The sequence below is a fragment of the Vidua chalybeata genome, chromosome 2 (assembly GCF_026979565.1).
Source record: "Vidua chalybeata isolate OUT-0048 chromosome 2, bVidCha1 merged haplotype, whole genome shotgun sequence".
NCBI classification, from domain to species: Eukaryota; Metazoa; Chordata; class Aves; order Passeriformes; family Viduidae; genus Vidua; species Vidua chalybeata.
The window spans coordinates 20,246,747-20,264,833 of NC_071531.1; the positions used below are offsets into that span (position 1 = coordinate 20,246,747).

The 18,087-nt window shown below is 37.6% G+C and overlaps 1 protein-coding gene across 3 annotated transcripts in view; it reads right to left on the reverse strand.

Annotated features, from left to right (window-relative positions):
• TBL1X (transducin beta like 1 X-linked) overlaps window positions 1-18,087 on the reverse strand; it is a 192,181-nt gene that overhangs the window by 102,856 nt on the left and 71,238 nt on the right. The window contains exon 1 of one of the 3 annotated variants that reach the window (XM_053934425.1): window positions 5,707-5,835. The exons of the other annotated variants lie outside the window; for them this stretch is intronic. The gene's annotated coding sequence lies outside the window, so the exon portion shown is untranslated. Of the gene's footprint in view, window positions 1-5,706; window positions 5,836-18,087 lie in introns of those variants that run through there. 3 annotated transcript variants of the gene reach the window in all.

Genomic DNA, 18,087 nt, shown 5'->3' on the forward strand with positions numbered 1-18,087 from the left:
AGCTTTTGTACTGACACATGAAATGCTATTTTTTGCCCCCTAGGTAGAATGAAAATTGTGGTATGATCTGATTGCTCACTGAGCAGGTTGGTTTCGTTTTCTTAACACAGATGAGTGAACTAACCAAAACTCCATCAAATTCAGGAACGGGTTTCATGTGCTGGGTGCGCACACAGGTGTAGGTGCACCAAGTTAAGCAGAAGATGAACATTAGAGAAATCCTAAGTGATTCTAAAGTAATTAACATACCTGCAAACTCATTACTGAGCCAGACCTGCTTTATGGAGACTACTGCCATCCAGTATTGACACTAAACCGCTATCTTATGATGTTCGCCCAAGTAAAAGTATTTCGAGGTGTTACATTATTTTAGCACAGTGATGAATCAATTTCTTTTTAGAGTGTCCTCTGAGAGCTTAAAAATTCATGATTCACATTATTAGTATTCTGTACAGCTTTCTGTATTCTTTGAGTGGTATGATTAAATTTATCTGTGGTTGCTAATGGCCACAATATGAAAGTCACCATTCCACAAACACGCAATGGGTGTCCTTAAAACACGCTGTGAATCCCAAACAAAGAGGACTGCAAGTGACAAATCCTTTCTCTTTATTCTCACAGGCTATACGCTGTTTGTGCAAAAGGCAGACAGGATTGACTTGTGATGTAATACTGCAAATGGAACAAATAAAATACTCCATTATATTTGTCACCTTTTAAGGCTGGAAATTAGTCCATAAACTCAGCTGGGTTCAGATCCTACTGACTCACATTTTACAAGATAAAAACTCATCCAAGCTTTCATGTTATGATATAAAGAACACCCAAAAGCATGATGATCTTGGAAAAATGTTCCAGTTCATCACTAAATTGAAAAGATTTTATACTAGGCTTGAAGAATCTTGATATTGCCTTATTTATTTAGATTGCATGTTCTAGTAGTCCAGGCTTGGTCATCAAAAAACAGTGAGAACTACCCTTTGCTATTCTGGGCATAAAGTATTAAAAATTTATCAAAGAAATCAAAGTGACTGTCTAATAAGATTGAATCCATCATCCATAGAAATTGCCAGACACAGACCTATAAATACATTTTGGTTTATTGAACATAGGAAGATATAATAGCACAGAGTCTGATTAAAAGCCAGTATATAAATTACTGAGCCATCCAAAATGACAATTCTTTCTAAAACCTGATGTCATGCACCAAATAATTGTGAGAAACACTGTAACATAACAAAAACTGATACAAACAGAGCAGCATATCTTGGTATCTATCATTAAATACTACTATTATGAGGTTCTAGCAATATACACCATGGTCGATATCTTAGTAATTTTCTGTTGTGTGCACTGCAATGTATACTCTGCGTTGCAATGAATACTCTGGAAGAACAAAGTTTTTCATTACCCACAAGTTAAATGATCTGTTGTTTGTCCTTTATTATTTCTGTGAGCTGCTGAGCTATTCAGAACTATGTAACTCTTTGTTCCAAAGGAAGCACTGGTGTGACTTTTCAGAAACGCCACATTAAAAATAAACCATCATAAAAATAGCACTGTATTGACTCTGTGACCCCAAAAATGTACTCTAGACTGTCACTACCTTAAAGGCAACGAATCTCTTCAATTAACGAGAGATCAGTTTTTTGGGTACAGGAATTCCTCCATCAATGCATTTCCCTACCTTCCTGTGAAAAGGGTGCTTAAATATTATCATCAGATGACAATGCAGACCCACCACAGGGCTAGTGAAGGGGCACTTCATTAGGAGTCTCCTGACAGATGCACACATTCTGACAAATTCTGTAAAGCAGAAGCATGCCATTAATTTCAATATTTATTACTTTCCATGAAAGATAAGTGACTCAATATTGGGAAGGGTTTTACAAGGCCAATATTTCTTCTCTCTCCAATGCTTTTTTGCCTATTATGGGACTAACTTATTCCAAAGAACAAATTAAGCAGCAAGACATGACAAGCAGTGCATTTGTATGCAATTTGCTTACCACCTGAGGCATGCCAACGGCTCAAGGCCAAAGGCTGAGCAGCCCCAGCCATTCAATAAATGCAATAATAATCAAACTGAATGCACAGCACTGGGGGATGAATTTCTAGTACAATATGGAATTTATACATAGAACCAAGTGTGTCTGTGCACTTAGTGACTGTTATTAAAGAAACTATACCATTGAGAAACTTTTTCAAACTGCTGTTCTGAAAATACTATCCAATACAAATGAAATGTAGAGGTTTATATACCTTATTCTACAACCAGACCATGCTTGTGAAATGACACCCTGGACTGGGGGTCCAGTATCAGTTTAAAAATATCCATGCAGACCATATATATCCATTTAATCCATCTATAAATATTAAAGGACTCAACAGCACAGGGCAGAGCAGAAAATCAGCCACACTAGAGATGCAGTAGTCTCTGTTATCCTGATCATGTACCAATTAATTAAGGTCTAGCTGTGGAAGCAACAAAGAATTAATTTAAAATAATTTATTTTTTCTAACAGCACTACCTCATCTCATTCTGAAAAGACTGTGAACAGACATGGGCTGTGTTAGTTTATTTCGCTGCTCCGGCTTTAATGAGTAAAACAATGACATTATTTAGGTCCCTGATCCATTTGCCAGTCACAGTAAAGTTCATCTCTTAAATAAACACTGAGGCAAGCTGGCTTTAATTTGTACTCGCATACCAACAATTGATTTTCCCCATAAACTCGCTCTCGTTTCACTCTGCCTTGTGACTACATAGTCTGATCTGACTTAACCCTGCTGCAGAGAGCTGCCTTCCTTCTACATTCCTTAAACTGCCAAAGAATTAACACAACTGAGAATAAAAGATGTGAAGGTCTACTAATGAGGTGGAAAGACTGGGCAATAAACTGTTTTACAAGAAAGCACAGCACTTGTTTCATTCTGACATCTTCATTCTGCTCCAATGAATCTTAATCTGTAAGGAGGAACTATTTTTAAAGACAAAGATGATGATGATGATTATTATTATTATTTTAAAACCAGAGAACAAGCTACTGGATCCTCTTTTCATATCTTTTCTACCCTACTTCCCCCAAACAAGGGGAAAAAAATCTATCCATAATTGAAAACAGAATATGAACCTAAATAAAACCAAAACTCTTTAAACATCAGCACACTGGTGGTTTTTGTGTTCATTAGCAATGAATAATATCACATCCAAGCTCTCATGTGTTAAAGACAGAAGCATACTGCTCTGGGACAGGCTGCCAATGCTGAACTACAAAATGTTATTAAAAATCCAAACAAGGCTATTGTTACTTTCTGATTTAAGAAGTCACATTCTATTAAGATGTTTCATACAGTTCAGTTCAGACAAAATGTAACTCACAAAATCAGATGATGTGTTATTTATGTTCCAATTTACACATCTTATGAAATATTTTAAAGATTATGTATTTCTCAGAAAACACAATTCTGCACAGTATACACAATATAAAATTATTTTAAATACAAATCAAAAATTAAACAGACTTACTACATGAAGTAAAACATCCACTTTGGCCAGTATCTCTTCTTTAACTGTGACAAAAGTAGCTATCTAATGAAGAATGTATGAATGAAGCAGACACTGAGGTATTCTCCCAGTCCCAACAGCCTACAGCTCTGGGACCTCCTCATGGTCCCAGTACTGAGATACACAAACACATCTTTTAGATGAACACTAATGCTGCAAATTTGTGGAAGGCTTCATTGGCATGTTATGGCACAAAGTACCTGTGATTTTAGGGATCTCAGCTCTATTTGCTAAATACAACAGTGTCCTTAATTTTTCTGTGTCTTGTTCCAAGCTTGAAAAAGATTTCATCAACTCCTTCTTTTGAACCCAGCCCAAATCCAAAACCATACAAAGATGTAAATATTTCCACAATAAATTTGCACATTGAAGCTATTCATGAGAACTGGGGATTTTCACAACAAATGTGAAATATTCATATACATCTAGAGGTGACAGACATATAAACAAATAACCAGAAAAATACTCTTGCATGTATTCCTTTTTGAAAATCTGACTTTAGGAATATTGTGCCTCTGGTAAAATGGTGTTCTTTTCATGGGAGTACAATCACTTGGCATTGTGCCTAAGAACATACCCAAAGAATGGAGTTAAACTGAGGACAAGCCCATCACTCACACATTCTCCAAATGTTCAGTCTTTAGATTTCTATTAATTTCCTTCAAGCCAGGAGTAGAGAATTGCTATGTTATTACTGAACAATTCTTATATTTTAGAGATGAAGTACCAATGACTTATGTTACAGCTACTGCTGCTGTTGTGCTGTCTTCCACTTTATTGGAGCTGAATAATTAAACACCCCATAGTCCTTGTGACAGTCCTAGACTCAGCATGGCTGTTAATCAATATCACATAAAAGGGAATTAGGCTTATGCAACTGTTGCACAAGGCAGGATGGATAAGACAAGATGGAGAGAGATCTTCTCTTTCACACAGAGGACTAATTTTCTGTATTTTTCAAGTCTTGAGAATAGACAATATATACACAGATATGGGGAATCCAAATTAATCTCAGAGATTTGTTACACCATAATGGCAATTAGCAGTCACTTCTTCCATTCTTTCCTAAATTCCCTTCTTTACATGTCTTTGGGATTGAAAAAAACTCTCTCAGCACCTGCATATTTGAAGTAATCAGTTTATAGGGAGAATTTAACTGCATGGGACCAGTTCTGAGAATTCTACCCTATGATTGCAGGCAGAAAAAACAACAGGTATTCAATAAACACTATCTCAATTCTGCTCAGTGCAAAATATTTAGGAAGACTTATGTTTCCAACAGTTTGAGGAATAATTTTTCTAGAATCTCTAAAAACTGTCCACAAGTTATGTATTATTTCATTATGTTCTTGCTCTCTACTGAACCAATAGGTTACTAAGATCAACCTTAGGCTGAGAATAACCAACAAAAGATTCACATGAAGGGGTGCAAATTTTCCGCATGCTGCCCTGCTTGGTGCTCACCTCTTCCCAGAGAAAAGGTGACCAGTTCCCAAGTCTCTTCAACAACTCTTCCTTTCTGATGAAATGCACCAATATTGAATTTAGAAATACCTCGAGCTTCCTACTAAGCCAGGAAATTAACTCAGAAGTCAAACAGGTCAATTTCAGGTGGTTATATAAATTAATTAATAGTGATGATGATGATACCATCAAGGCATTGACATAGAGGTGGAAGACTTCATGTACTCTTTACACTCCTCTGCTATGGTTGGCCTCTGATATTTTGTGTTTAAAGACCTGGTATTTATACAACACACTAATTCAACTTTAACCCATGCACATTGTAAAAAACTCTGAGTAAAGAGGAATAGTCAGCAATTCAAATGGAAAACGCTTACAAAGTAACTGATTATTCTTTATACTATACTTCCTGAAGCATTTCACTGAAATTCAATTTTGCAAAAAGCAAGAACAGTATTTTCCCCTCAATCCTATTAGTAACATGAAAAGGACATGGATGTTTTAGATCGAATTTATTACTTATTCAATTTTTTTTCTGTCTCACCAAGATTTGGTTCAAGCTTCAGAAAGTGTGCTTCAGTTAGCACCTCCCTCAAAATGAGCCAGAAAACATAATTCCACACAGTCCACACACATGAATCACGGAAAGAACAGCAAAACAGCTTCCAACCAACCTGGGCTTTTCCAGCTTCTCCAGTGCCTTCCCTGGGAGTTCTCAGCCCCGAGGAAGGCTGGCCAGCCTCTGGCTCACAGGGGAAGCGATGCTGGAGCACCAGAGCCTGTGGCTCACGGGCCGTGGGAGGCAGCAGCAGCAGGGACAGAGCACCCCTGGGCAGGAGGGATGGCCACAGCTTCAGCTCAATGCCCAGTGTCACCCACCCCTTCTGAAGGGTGCAAACGGTGCCTTGCTGCTCTTATCTTGGCCTCCCAGAGCTTGCCCACTTCAATTCAGCCAACACCCTACATGTTTTGTGGATCTTGGCCAAAATATCCTGGAGCTGCACAGCCATTTACAACACTGATATTTTCATTATTCTTTTCAGTGTTTCTTAGTACACACTGATTAACCTATAATGAAATACAATCTTTACATCAAGTCAATACTGCAGCTTGCTTACCATGAAGCTGTGTCACATACATACCTAAGGAATAATGTGTGCTAACAACCTACATTTACTATTCTTACACACCATTTATCTGGAAAATAATGAATAACCCCTTCTTACATACATGGCCATAATTTTTTTTTAAATGGAAATTAAACTTCAATTAAAATGTGAAAAAAGAGAAAAATCCATGTTTTAAACACAATAGGATCTTTTCAAACAGTGTTTTACCAGTTAATAAAGGTTTATGTAAAACATGCATGACCCTGTAAACTGTTCTACATTTTGGACCAATTCAATACATACAAAATAAATTATCTATAATCAGAGAAAGTGAGTATTTCTGGTCCCTGTGCCCTCCAAGACTTCAAAACCAACAGATCTCAGCCCTTTTTTCTTGGTTTTCTAATGAAATTAATAACTGGGAGAAAGTAGGGGCTTTCCTAACTAGTAATCTCCCAAGCAGTTTTTCATCTTTAAGCTTCTCACTAAATTGATAAGCAGAAATAAAGAAAACCTGCTGCAAAGGTTACATTTGCCAGATGGGGGTTTTCTACCTTGGCTAGATCTAGGTACACAGTTAAGTCTCCTCACAACTGAGCTGATGAATTTCTCTAAAACTCCAGCAGCAGATACAGAGTACTACTTTCACTAGATCCATGCAAATAATAATTCATTAGTTAGTAGGTCCCAATTTATACGTCATGATTTTGTATTTCATGTTAAATTAAAAAAAATATCTGTTTGGTTTCTATCAAACATTCAAATATTTTCTTTTTAAGCTGTTCATATGTTCATACTGAGTTGTGATTCAGCAGAATCTCCTCCTGATGCAGCAATTGCATGGAGAGGAAGCCCTGTGTCAAGCAATACTGCTAGACTTGCAGAGCGTTGATTAAAAAGCATGTCTTAAAAAATGTGGTTGTTAAGCACAACTACAAGGAAAGCATGCAGAGAAATCCAAGCAAAAGATTGAAGACAAAGATACAGAAATAAATGTATAGCTCAGTTCCTGAAATAGTCTGCATTACCAAACTAACCTCTCCCTCTGTAGGGTCACAGCCAAGTGTCTTTCTAGTCGTAATTTAAACTGAAGCCAAAATCAAATCTATACCAAAGTAACATTTAAATTGCAGAAGTATACATGTCATTTTTTTTCTATGAAGACTTTAAGAGATGTCTAAATCCAAAGTAATTTTTGGAAACTCTGTTTAATAGAAATACCAATGCTTGCTTAAATTTGGATCTCCCCTAAATGCCTTTATTTCATCCAACTGACCATAATGTCTAACAATTTAAATGAGTGCACAAAGAGCTTCCATCAAAACAGACTGCCAGAGAGACCAGCCTGTTAAAGAGAAATCTTCATCACTCCAAACAAGTTTTCCTCTGACCCCTTCCTCTTTTCTATATTACAGAGGTTCTCTCTGGGTCGGAAAACTGCATGAGATGAGCCTTCCTTTAATTAGGGTAGATTGCAAAACCACAAATCAACAAATACACAACACCAATGTGACCACTATAGTTGTCTTTGTCTTGAAGGTCTATTTGTTTGCCTCCAGATTCCACTAGAACTCAGCTGCCTTAATCCCCCATATGCTACTCACCCTCTCATTTCACTGTATGCCAATTATTCACAGTAAATCTGTACATGTATGGAAGTTTTATCTAATTATGTCTCCAACTTACCAGCTGTCAAAATCTACTTGACATTTACAATAGTGTCTGCAGAATAACCTGTCTTTATTCCATTTTTTTCCATTATGAATTGCCCTTGCTCTTAGTTTATAAATTCACTATCTTTGTATACTCATCATATAAAGGTTATCCTTTTTTTGTTTACAGTTATATTATGGCTGAATATGAAATCAGAAATAGAGAAACAGTAATTTTTTTATTATGAGGATGAATTACATAATATGTACTAAACATCTTCATTTTGATAGGCAGAAGGCGTCTTCTTGCCTTGCTGTTCAGGCATTCAATCACCACTTTGGACTTCAGGAAAAAAAGTTAAATTAAGTTTTCGGTGAAGATCTGCTATACACCTCTGCTGTAGAGTAAAAGCTACATCAAGAAACCAACAGCCAGCTTAAACCCAAAGGTTTTCATGTTTTGCATTTAAGCTTGGATGATAACTTTGCTCCTTTCCTTTACTGCAGCTCTCAACAATGAACAGTTTCAAGAGATGAAAATCACTTCTTAATCTGAAAATCATATGGAAAGAATCAACTGCCCTTAAAAAAGTTATAAATGTCTTGACAAACTTTTCCCAGATTTTCCTTCTTCAGTTACTTAATGAACATATGGTTATTTATAATGTGAGTTACACTTGTAGTATTTCAAAAATTAGTTATACACATGCCTGGAGCTACTCAGCTCCTCCCTACTGACCTCACTCAATACCCTTCGAGCACTGTTTGCTTTGGCACATCTTTAACAGTGAACCCATGTTCTTATTTGTGTGTCTTCTCTCTGCTTTAAAAATTTTACCTTAGTTTTCTTCTCTCAGCAAGTACCTTATAGCAAATTTTTTTTAAATTTCAGAAAGACTACAACATCAGATATCAATGATGACAAATAAAAACCTTGGACAGAAGGCATAGCTGATTAAAAATACATATAAAATGAATGCAAGCTCAGCTATATTTTAAACTAAGTATTTGAGGGACAATAAGGAGTAATTATTTAGGTTAGTGAAATGTAGCAGAAGGTAATAATTGGGTTGATGTCTTTTTGACAGGTACAATAATTGGGTTGATATTTTTTGACAGGTACAAATGATGTCTTTTTGACAGTGTCCAAAAGCAGTTCCTCTGCACCTCAGGAGACAGGCACTTCTGGGACATGATACACCTGATGGGTGAGACTTCCCCACAAGGAGAGAGGCCATGTGCTGGGAGCACCTAAACCTGCATCAGGATGGCTCCAAAGCAGACAGAGACCTCTGTTACCTGACATCTACGTAACATCTAGGTAAAAAGTTAGGTGAGATGATCCCACCCAAAAGAACAGATATTCTAGACTAGAAATACACGCTTCTATGATCTTCTCTCATGCATGTACGTGTGAGTGTGTTTTGCTGGGTTTTTTTTCAAAGAAAAGGAGTTAGGCAGCACTGCGCTGAAAATCCAAATTCATCTTCCACTTTTACACAGTTTATTTACCTATGGGGTTTAATCTAACTTTTCATATAAATACACTGATTTGTTCAAAATTTCTTCCTGTTCAATAGATTTAATTCCATCCAGTGTATCACTTAATAAATGGCAAAATGACAGGTTTTTCTTTCACAATCCACAAAAACTGCAGATGTAAAATGTCTATCAGAGGACAGAAGGGTTTTTCACTCAACACCTAGCACATCCTCAAGTACTCTAGCATACTGTTTTTTCTACTTGTGAATTCGATTATTCAGTAAAGAAACCAAAAGAAACCACTGACTGAAATGTGAATGGTGCATATAACCATGGCTTCATCTGAAAAAGAAGCTGCTTATTTTTACACTTCTTACCATATATGGAATTAATTTTTCTTTTGGATGTCTCTATTCACTGTTAATTGCATTTTACACCTCATTGGGGGAAACCATGGAGCTCTGTCTTTGACTCTCTTATTCTCCATGCAAAAGGGAATCTCATTCAAAACTACTTTATCACTTATGAAAAGATACTCTGTGCTTCAGACTTGCCTCTTCTATACTGAAGTCCAGAATCCTTATCCATTTCTAATGTGATTATTCTCCAGAATTACTCTGAACACTCTTTCTCCCTTTGCTCTGCAGCTCCTCTTGCTACACTATTTCTGTTCTTAAGTACTGCCAACCTCACGGTCATCTTATTCGTCACACTGACTTGGAAGCCTTGATAACATTACCTTAACTTATACATTTGGAAAAATCTCCATATTTATGTAAGCAAATTTATTTTTCTATAGAATCAAAGAATAGCTTGGGTTGAAGGGGACCTTCAAGATCATCTTGTTCCAAACCCCCTGCCATGTACAGGGACACTTCCCACTAGACCAGGTTGCTCAAGGCCTTATCCAATCTGGCCTTCCACACCTTCAGGCATAGGGCACGCACAGCTTCTCTGGACAACCTGCTCCAGTGTCTTTTTTTTTTTTTTTTTTAAATCCTTTATGGCCCTTTTCAACCTTCTTTATCTGACTTCCATGCCAGTGCCCTTGCTTACTTACTACATTTCCAAATGGCAATCTGCACATTCTTTTCATGCTTTCTTTTCTATTGGGAAAATATTTCCTATAAACATCCATCAAGCTACTTCACATTTTTCATAACTTTAGAAAATATGAATATTTTCTATTAAAAACTTTGCTTTGGTAAGAAAACCAAAATATGATATTGTAATGAGAAAAAAAGCACTTCTTAAATTCAAACAGAACTTAGAGATATTTTATTCCTTCAGGTATGCCTTCAAAAATGCACAGGAAGAATGGCTGTAGTTAAGGGACTCCAGTCACTTGTCATTGAATCTGTTCATCCTACCAGTGTTATTCCAGATTCACATCCTGCAAATTCATTCAGGATTTAAAAGTCAAACAGACTTACTCTGTTATGTCTAACCAAAGTAATCATGATTTTCCACATAAAATTTTTTGTTACCACACCTGTTTTGATTCCATCAGCATTACAGAGGCAGCCAGGATACGGTTTGGCTCTATACTTGGAATTTAATTAATGACCTAGTTGGTGTCTGATTCAGAAAACTATTTCATTTACAATTCCATAAGCACTTCTGCATGAATAAAAAAGCAGCAGACAGGAACTCTGAATTAAAATATAAAGGAAGTTGGGACATGAGCCACAGAATAAGATTTGAACAAATTAATCTAGAGCACAGGCTTTCAGTTTTGTAAAATAAAATTTTCAGCCATTAACTTTTTGTACTGCATGCTCACCTGAAAACAACATGATTCCTTGCTTGTTCATGTTCTTCTGTGCCTGATTTTACGGTATGTTGTTAAAAAGCAAAACCTGTAATTATATCAAGGTTTTACCTTTTATGGCACCATGAATCTCTTTGAAAGCCTGGTCTCTCGAACACCTTCACAACCCCCTGAGCTTTGAAATCAGATTACACTACTTTTGGTTATTTCACATTTAAACAAACTCACTACCAGCAAGGAAGGAATTCCAAGGTGTGGTTCACAAAAAAAGTTCTTCTGACAGATGTTTTATGTTTTTACGTGTTTTCCTAAGAAAAGCTACACAGTCTTGAAAGCCAATGCAGACAGCTACGAGCCTTGGGTGGAATTTCTACAAACCCATGTGTGACTTTGTGAGAAAGCTTTCGATCACAGCCATTGGAAAAGACAATAACCTGTCTTTTTGTCCTCTGCTGTTCACAAAAATAAGATCTGCTAACCAATCCTCCTCCAAAAAACAAAATAAAAAACCTCAAACTAACCAACAAAAAAAGGACAGGAAACCAGGTCCCTATCAGTTTTATTTAGGTAAGCTTCTGCAATGTTTTTATTAGGTCACAAGGCAAACATCAAAGCAAGCTTTTAACTATGCTTCCATAAGCTCTTCTGCCTTACTCTCAACTTTACTGCTTATTTAAAAGAAACTGGAGAAAAAGCTAAGAGCAAGATTGGTATGACACCTCAAATGATACACTTAAACATGAAATATCCCCAAAATCACAATGGATCAAACAGATTTTCCTAATGAAGTTAGTTTCCTCTTTCCTCACAGGAGTTAGGAGTTTTTTCCCCCCTATCTGTACCCTTCTCCAAATTCAGGCAGAAAGTGTTAAACACTACAAAGGTGAATTGTTTCTTCTACTCTTTCCTCATCATACATACTGGTGTATTTTTAAGATAAGCGTATAACTCAACTGGTTTTTGTCTTCCTAAAATACACTGGTCAAGATGGAGAAATAAATCCATTGAGAAGACTGACAATAAATTGAGGAATTAATAAGTTTTCTGCACATTATTAAATACAAAAGCATATTACAAGATCATCATATTGCCACAACTGTAACCCAGACACTTGGTTTGCTAGAGGTTATGAGAAGGCTCGTGCATGGGCAGGAACTGTTGGACTGGAGGGAGATTCTGTTTTCCTGGGGGTCAGTTATGGAGATTACACAATGAGAAGAAGCACTGTGACACAGACACACACAACACACTCCCCCTCCTCCTGGGATGCTTGTTCTGGGTTTTAAACAGATCACTCAGAACTTCCATGCATGAAGACACATTCTGCTTTAATTGAAATTAGCCCCTTCTGAATTTAGAGAAGATGATTTCTAACGTGAGCTTAACTTTTCTCTTAGAACTAGGCTGTTTCTTTTTTCAGTTAAAACAAATACTTTATTCTGTAATTTTACTTAAAAGAATTTTTCTTTCCTCTCCTAAGAAAGTGTGCACCATATTTTCAGTTCATGTATAAGACTTTCGGTAACTGAATTGTAACAGCTTTTAGCACATGAAAATCAAAGCTTTTCATGCACTGCAGTGCATTTCATAATATGATAGATGACAAACATTTGCAAAATGTAAGAAAAATTACCAGTTTATATCCTAAATGGCCAACCAGTGGTTTCTTAATGATACTAAGAGAAAAAGATAATAAAGCAAAGGTGTATTAAAACCACTGAACAGCAATTGCTGTGACCATATTGAAACAGGGAGCATCCAGAGTTGATAAAATTCCCTATTTTCCTGCTCTGTCTCCAGCCCCAGTAAAACCTGCACACACATGTCAGACTTCTTTATTCTGGCAGGATAAAAGTAGAAATTAAATGGTATCTCTTATCTATATGCTGTGAATTTACTAGAAAAAAGCTATCAGGCTCCCTCTGAAAAACTGGGAGGAAAATTCCAGAACCCAAACTTCTTCTAAATACAATTTTTCTCAGGTTAAAATGGGGTTGGTACTTTGTCCTGTTAATTCCTCACTGGTCACTAATACTTGCTTCAACTGAGAGATGAGCAACATCTGAAATGGTGTCATTTAATCCTGGTACTAACAGACTACAACAGCACTGGTTAACACCTCACAGCAGTTTGGGGCCATATTGTTTTGTTTATTTTGATAAAGACAAGCACATGTACACAAGAGCTTCCCCAGCCCAGCACCACTTCAAAACAACAACAAAAACAATGACAAAAAAAAACCACAAGAAGAACCAAGGACTATAAAAAGACAAACACTGTAACAAAGTACCAATCAGTCTTACCCTTCAACAAAGGAAAACCTTAACCAAATAATAAATAAGTAACCTAATATCTCCTTCTGCCTTAAATCCTTCCCCATTCCTTGCCAACCCCCACTTCCCTTGAAAACCAGATGGCCCCGGCAATGGCGCCCTGAAGGTCAACAGATGCACCACGTCTTTGGATGAAGAAAAGGTATATAATGTCTTTAATAATATTTCCAGATGATAAAACTAGAAAACACAAGCTGAAAAAAAGCACGAAAAAATCCACAGCACAGAAACAAAGCAAGCACAGTTACTGTGTTAAAATATTCAAGACACCAATGAAAATAAACGGGAAGTAGTGAACTCTTATTAATGCTATGAATAATAAATAACAAGTGATAAGAAGATTGATGTAAAAAAAATAGTGCAAGAAATTACATAAAGAAAGGATACTAGATAACTCTGGGGACTGGTAATGGATACGGTTGCTTATTTGTCATGGCTGTCAAACGTTATGAATTTCCAGATTTGCTCGCTTTTATAAAATGTGTCCCTGTCTTTTGGCTTCATAGAAAACTGTGTCAGTGGGTGAGTTGATGCACGTGTTCATAGGTGAACAAACAGGTGAACAATTTAGCCTGGAGTGGGTTGGCTGAGGCTGCACTCAATTCCAGCAAAATATGCCTGAAGAGACTCAAATGAATTACAGATTAAGCTATTCCAGATTTCCACTGGCAAATCTGAGGTCCAAACCAAGGTCTGTGAGTCTTAAAATGTGAAAACTGATTCTAGTGACATTATTGTATCTGTTGCTTTCTGTAATCTGCTACTTCCAGATCAAATTTGTCCAATTTAACAATAAAACCCATTTTTTAACTGCCAACTTTATAGAAAGCCAGGCCAATACCTTTCTTCAGAACATCCATGACAATGTATTTCATCCTGCTCCCTGTCACAACTGGGAAATCATAAGGGTTTTATCTTCAGTGCATGGGTATGACTTCTATTATCACTGACAGTAATATGGCTCCCTATGTTGGATCCCAAGACAGAACTGAATTTTAAGGCTTAATAACTGAGGTTCTGTAACTTACTACCTGTAAAAAGAGAGACGTGTATTTATGTAGATATTCTAAGCTCATAGCACATAAAAAGTAACACCAATTAACTCAGCACTCTTTCCTCAACATGAAATAACTTTTAGCCCCGAGTAACGTGCTCACGTGTTCCTGTAGAAGATAAGGGGCTGATGTTTATTGTATGTCTCAGGCACCGATAGCTGTGGAGCCAGCCAAGGATTGGTGTGATAACAACCAAGGATTGTTGGCAATAACACTGCAAGAAGGAACAGGATGTGGCTGGAGAAGGGGGGCCACACAGAGGTAGGGCAGCACTTTCCTGGGAGAAATGTCCTTGTTCTGGCTTGAGGACATAAACACAACATAGTACAGCAGAGGGATGAGGGTCGAGAAGAATGCATGGACAGTAGTGGGGTATCAAGACTGCCAAAGATGCCTGAAGCCCTCTTGACACATTTCCAGAAAGGTCTAGAAGAACAAATTGCACATGATATCTAATTTGCATAGAAAACGAGAAAATTATCTCTATCATTAGAAAAGCACCCAACAAAGCCTAGGGACATATGCAGCCCAGGATCCTGGCCATACCATCAGCTGGATCAGTGCTGGAACCAGGACTGGTGATCTCTCTATTCCTTCTTTACATCCCTTGTTTCTCTCTCCCCCTCTTTAATTAATCTCTGTCACTCTCTCTTCCCTTGTGCCCTGACCCTTTATCCACATTCACTGCCACATGTTTATACCCGGAGATAAGGGACTAATGAACACCAATTTCCATGCCAGGTGTGTAATTTACTAATATAACTTTGTCAGCTTTTGTGGAGCCTCTGACTTCAGTCATTCCTTTCGACCACCAAGCATCTTGGTGCTCCCTTCTTAGGTGTTCCTTCCTAAGGGTGGGACACCACAGTCCTTAGTTTAAAATTCTATGAACTGGGGGTGTTTTTTGGGTCAGTTTCATTTCCTCATGGATTCAGGACTAACAAAAGTACCAACCAACAAAACTTCTCCCAAGCACCTGCATTAATAAAGCATCCTGAGTGGCTACATTTTAAGAAAAGTGGCCTATTTTTACTTAGATTTACACTGCCTTCTGAAATGAAGCTTTTTGAACTTGTACACAAATAATATCATAAAGCCTAGTCCTACCTGAAAGTACAACCATACATATCAAAAAGCCTTCAGCTATCTGCTGCTAAACAACACGAGGCACTGGAGTGTGCCACCAGGGCCAAAAGTTTTTAAGAACCTTTAGCCTTGGAGAGGTATCGGCTGTGCAAAGTAGTTGCCACCAAAGCAAAAGATGGAGATAGATGGTACTTCACTGGTAAACAGTCAGGCAAGGACAAATAACACACCCACTTCAGCTTAAAGTCAGGCAGCCAGAGTTTCAGTAGGTCTGGCCTTCAGACCTGAGGACCTGTGTCCATTAGAAAGCTGCTTCTGGCCCAGCAGAGATGCCGTGCACACAAGGAGGAAGCGTTGCTTCGCCATCATGGACCATTGTCTTCCCAAACACCACTATATACAGAAGTAGAAGCAGCCACAGTTTGACAGACATGGCCTCTTGCTGACATTATTTCTGGCCCTGATATTTTTGAAGAGGTTTACAAGTCCTGAAGAGAGTTTTATTTTCCTCTTCCCCCATCTGTGGAAGTCTGAACACACACAATACACTATCGCTTCAAAGCTCAGCTAACACAGAGGCCAGAGGAGATAAGTATCAGACTCCATACATCCTAGAGTAGTATTACAAATGTATACTCTATTTCAGGAAAAAAATAGAATAAAGTGCTGAAAATTGAAAGCTATAATCTGAATAATTTTATACATTTTAATAATCCCACCATAAAGACTGAAATATTTACAGAGACTTTGCTAGGGTTTTTTTTGTGTGAATAAGGAATAACCATTAGTGTGTCAGTGGAGCAGCATTACAAGCCAGGAAAAGCCTATTACTGATGAAATTGAAAAATAAAGCAGCGTGCATGTCAGCCCAGCAAAGCAAGCTGCTGATTTCTAGGTATGATTGCATGGAAAGGGAGAAGTTATATGAGAATAAAAGACTGTGAAAGCTGCTCCATTTTTAGAACACAGAAAATGCAAAACTGTAAACATTTTGCAGTAGGTCAGGTTTGGTGCCTAACATCAGTAGCATAGCAATCACACTGTGTAACAATAATGTCAGCAGAAATCCCCCCGAAGCAGCTCTACATTATCAGTCCACTGAAATATTTATTTAGCAAGATAGAACATCAATAACATTATCTCATAAGTTTTCTATTTTAATAATATTTGGAATTGCATTATATGGTCTAACACTCAAACCACTTTGTTGCAACATTTTTTAAAAAGATAAACAAAACCTCCTAGCCTCATGTGAATTATTTATTCTCTCCTCAGAGTTACAAGCCAGTGAATAACAGTATAAAGAAGCTCAGAAGCATTGAATCCAGCCAGCAGTTTTCAAGATCTAGCAGGAGACAGAAAACCTTGATCAATAATAAAATATCATTATTTGTACTAAATTGCTGCTTAGAAATGCTAATAGTGAATCTTATATGGAAGATTATGTTCAAATCTAGAAAAATCCAGATGAAAAGATAGTTCTTGTCCCCAGAAGTTATAAGAATAAAATCAGAGATACAGGATGGATTCTGTTAGATGAAAAGCATAACAAAATAATGAATGTGTTTCCAGGCCACACTGCAGAAGACATACCCATAGTAGCTTGAGTACTGCAGGACATGCTACACTCCACAGTTTTTCCTTTAGTAAAGTATGAGTGGCCGAGGTAAAGAATTGCCCTAAAGAAGCTGCTCTGTTTTGTTAACCATGCTAACTTGGGCTTGTGCACCGCCCCCTCCTCCGTGCAGTGCTGTTACAACCAATAAACAAACACTGCTCAGCATTTTCAATGCAATAATTTGTTCTTTTTTTAAAGCAGATACCTCCTAGAGTCACCTGATCAGCCTGTCGCACTCTGCCTGCATTCAAATTATCACAGACCTTGTGGGATTGTCCAAAATAAGGGACATAAGGAAAGCAACCATTCAGGTAACAAGCGTGCTCCAAAAAGCACTGCAGTGGAGCCTTGCTCAGAGAGCTTCCATGCTGGCACAGCAGGATGAAACAGGTATTCTTTCAAAAGGGCTTTTCAAAACAAAACCTGTGGTTGTCTTTCCAGTTCCCTTTTCAGACTCTTCTGCTCCAGTTGTTAAAAAAGAAACAACAGTGGCAGAAGAATAACTATGAATCAAACAGCAGTATCTCCTACAAACAGCATTCCTCCTATTCCTTTGGCACTCACTTTTTGAATGTGCAGTTCTTTGAAAAAGCCATTTTTTCCACCAGTGCAAAAAAAAAAAAAAAAAAAGTGCTATCTGGATAGCTCTAGAAAGTACAAAGAGAAGACAGTGAGAGTTTGATTCACAAGAACACATCCTTTGTTTGATATTGGTACAGCTGCAGTGTGAAGTGTTTTCCCTGGGCTTGCAGTGACACCAAAGCAGCACAGTTGACCTCTGGGAGAGGGAAACAGCTACATGGGCACTCGTGTTTCCAACCCATGTGCAGTGTAGCATTCACAGAGAGAAGAGAGCTGTTCCAGCACAGGTCTGACAGTGCTTTGTTTAACTCAGAAAAAGGGAGCCCCAACCCTGGCAGTGTTCAAGGCCAGGCTGGACAAGGCCTTG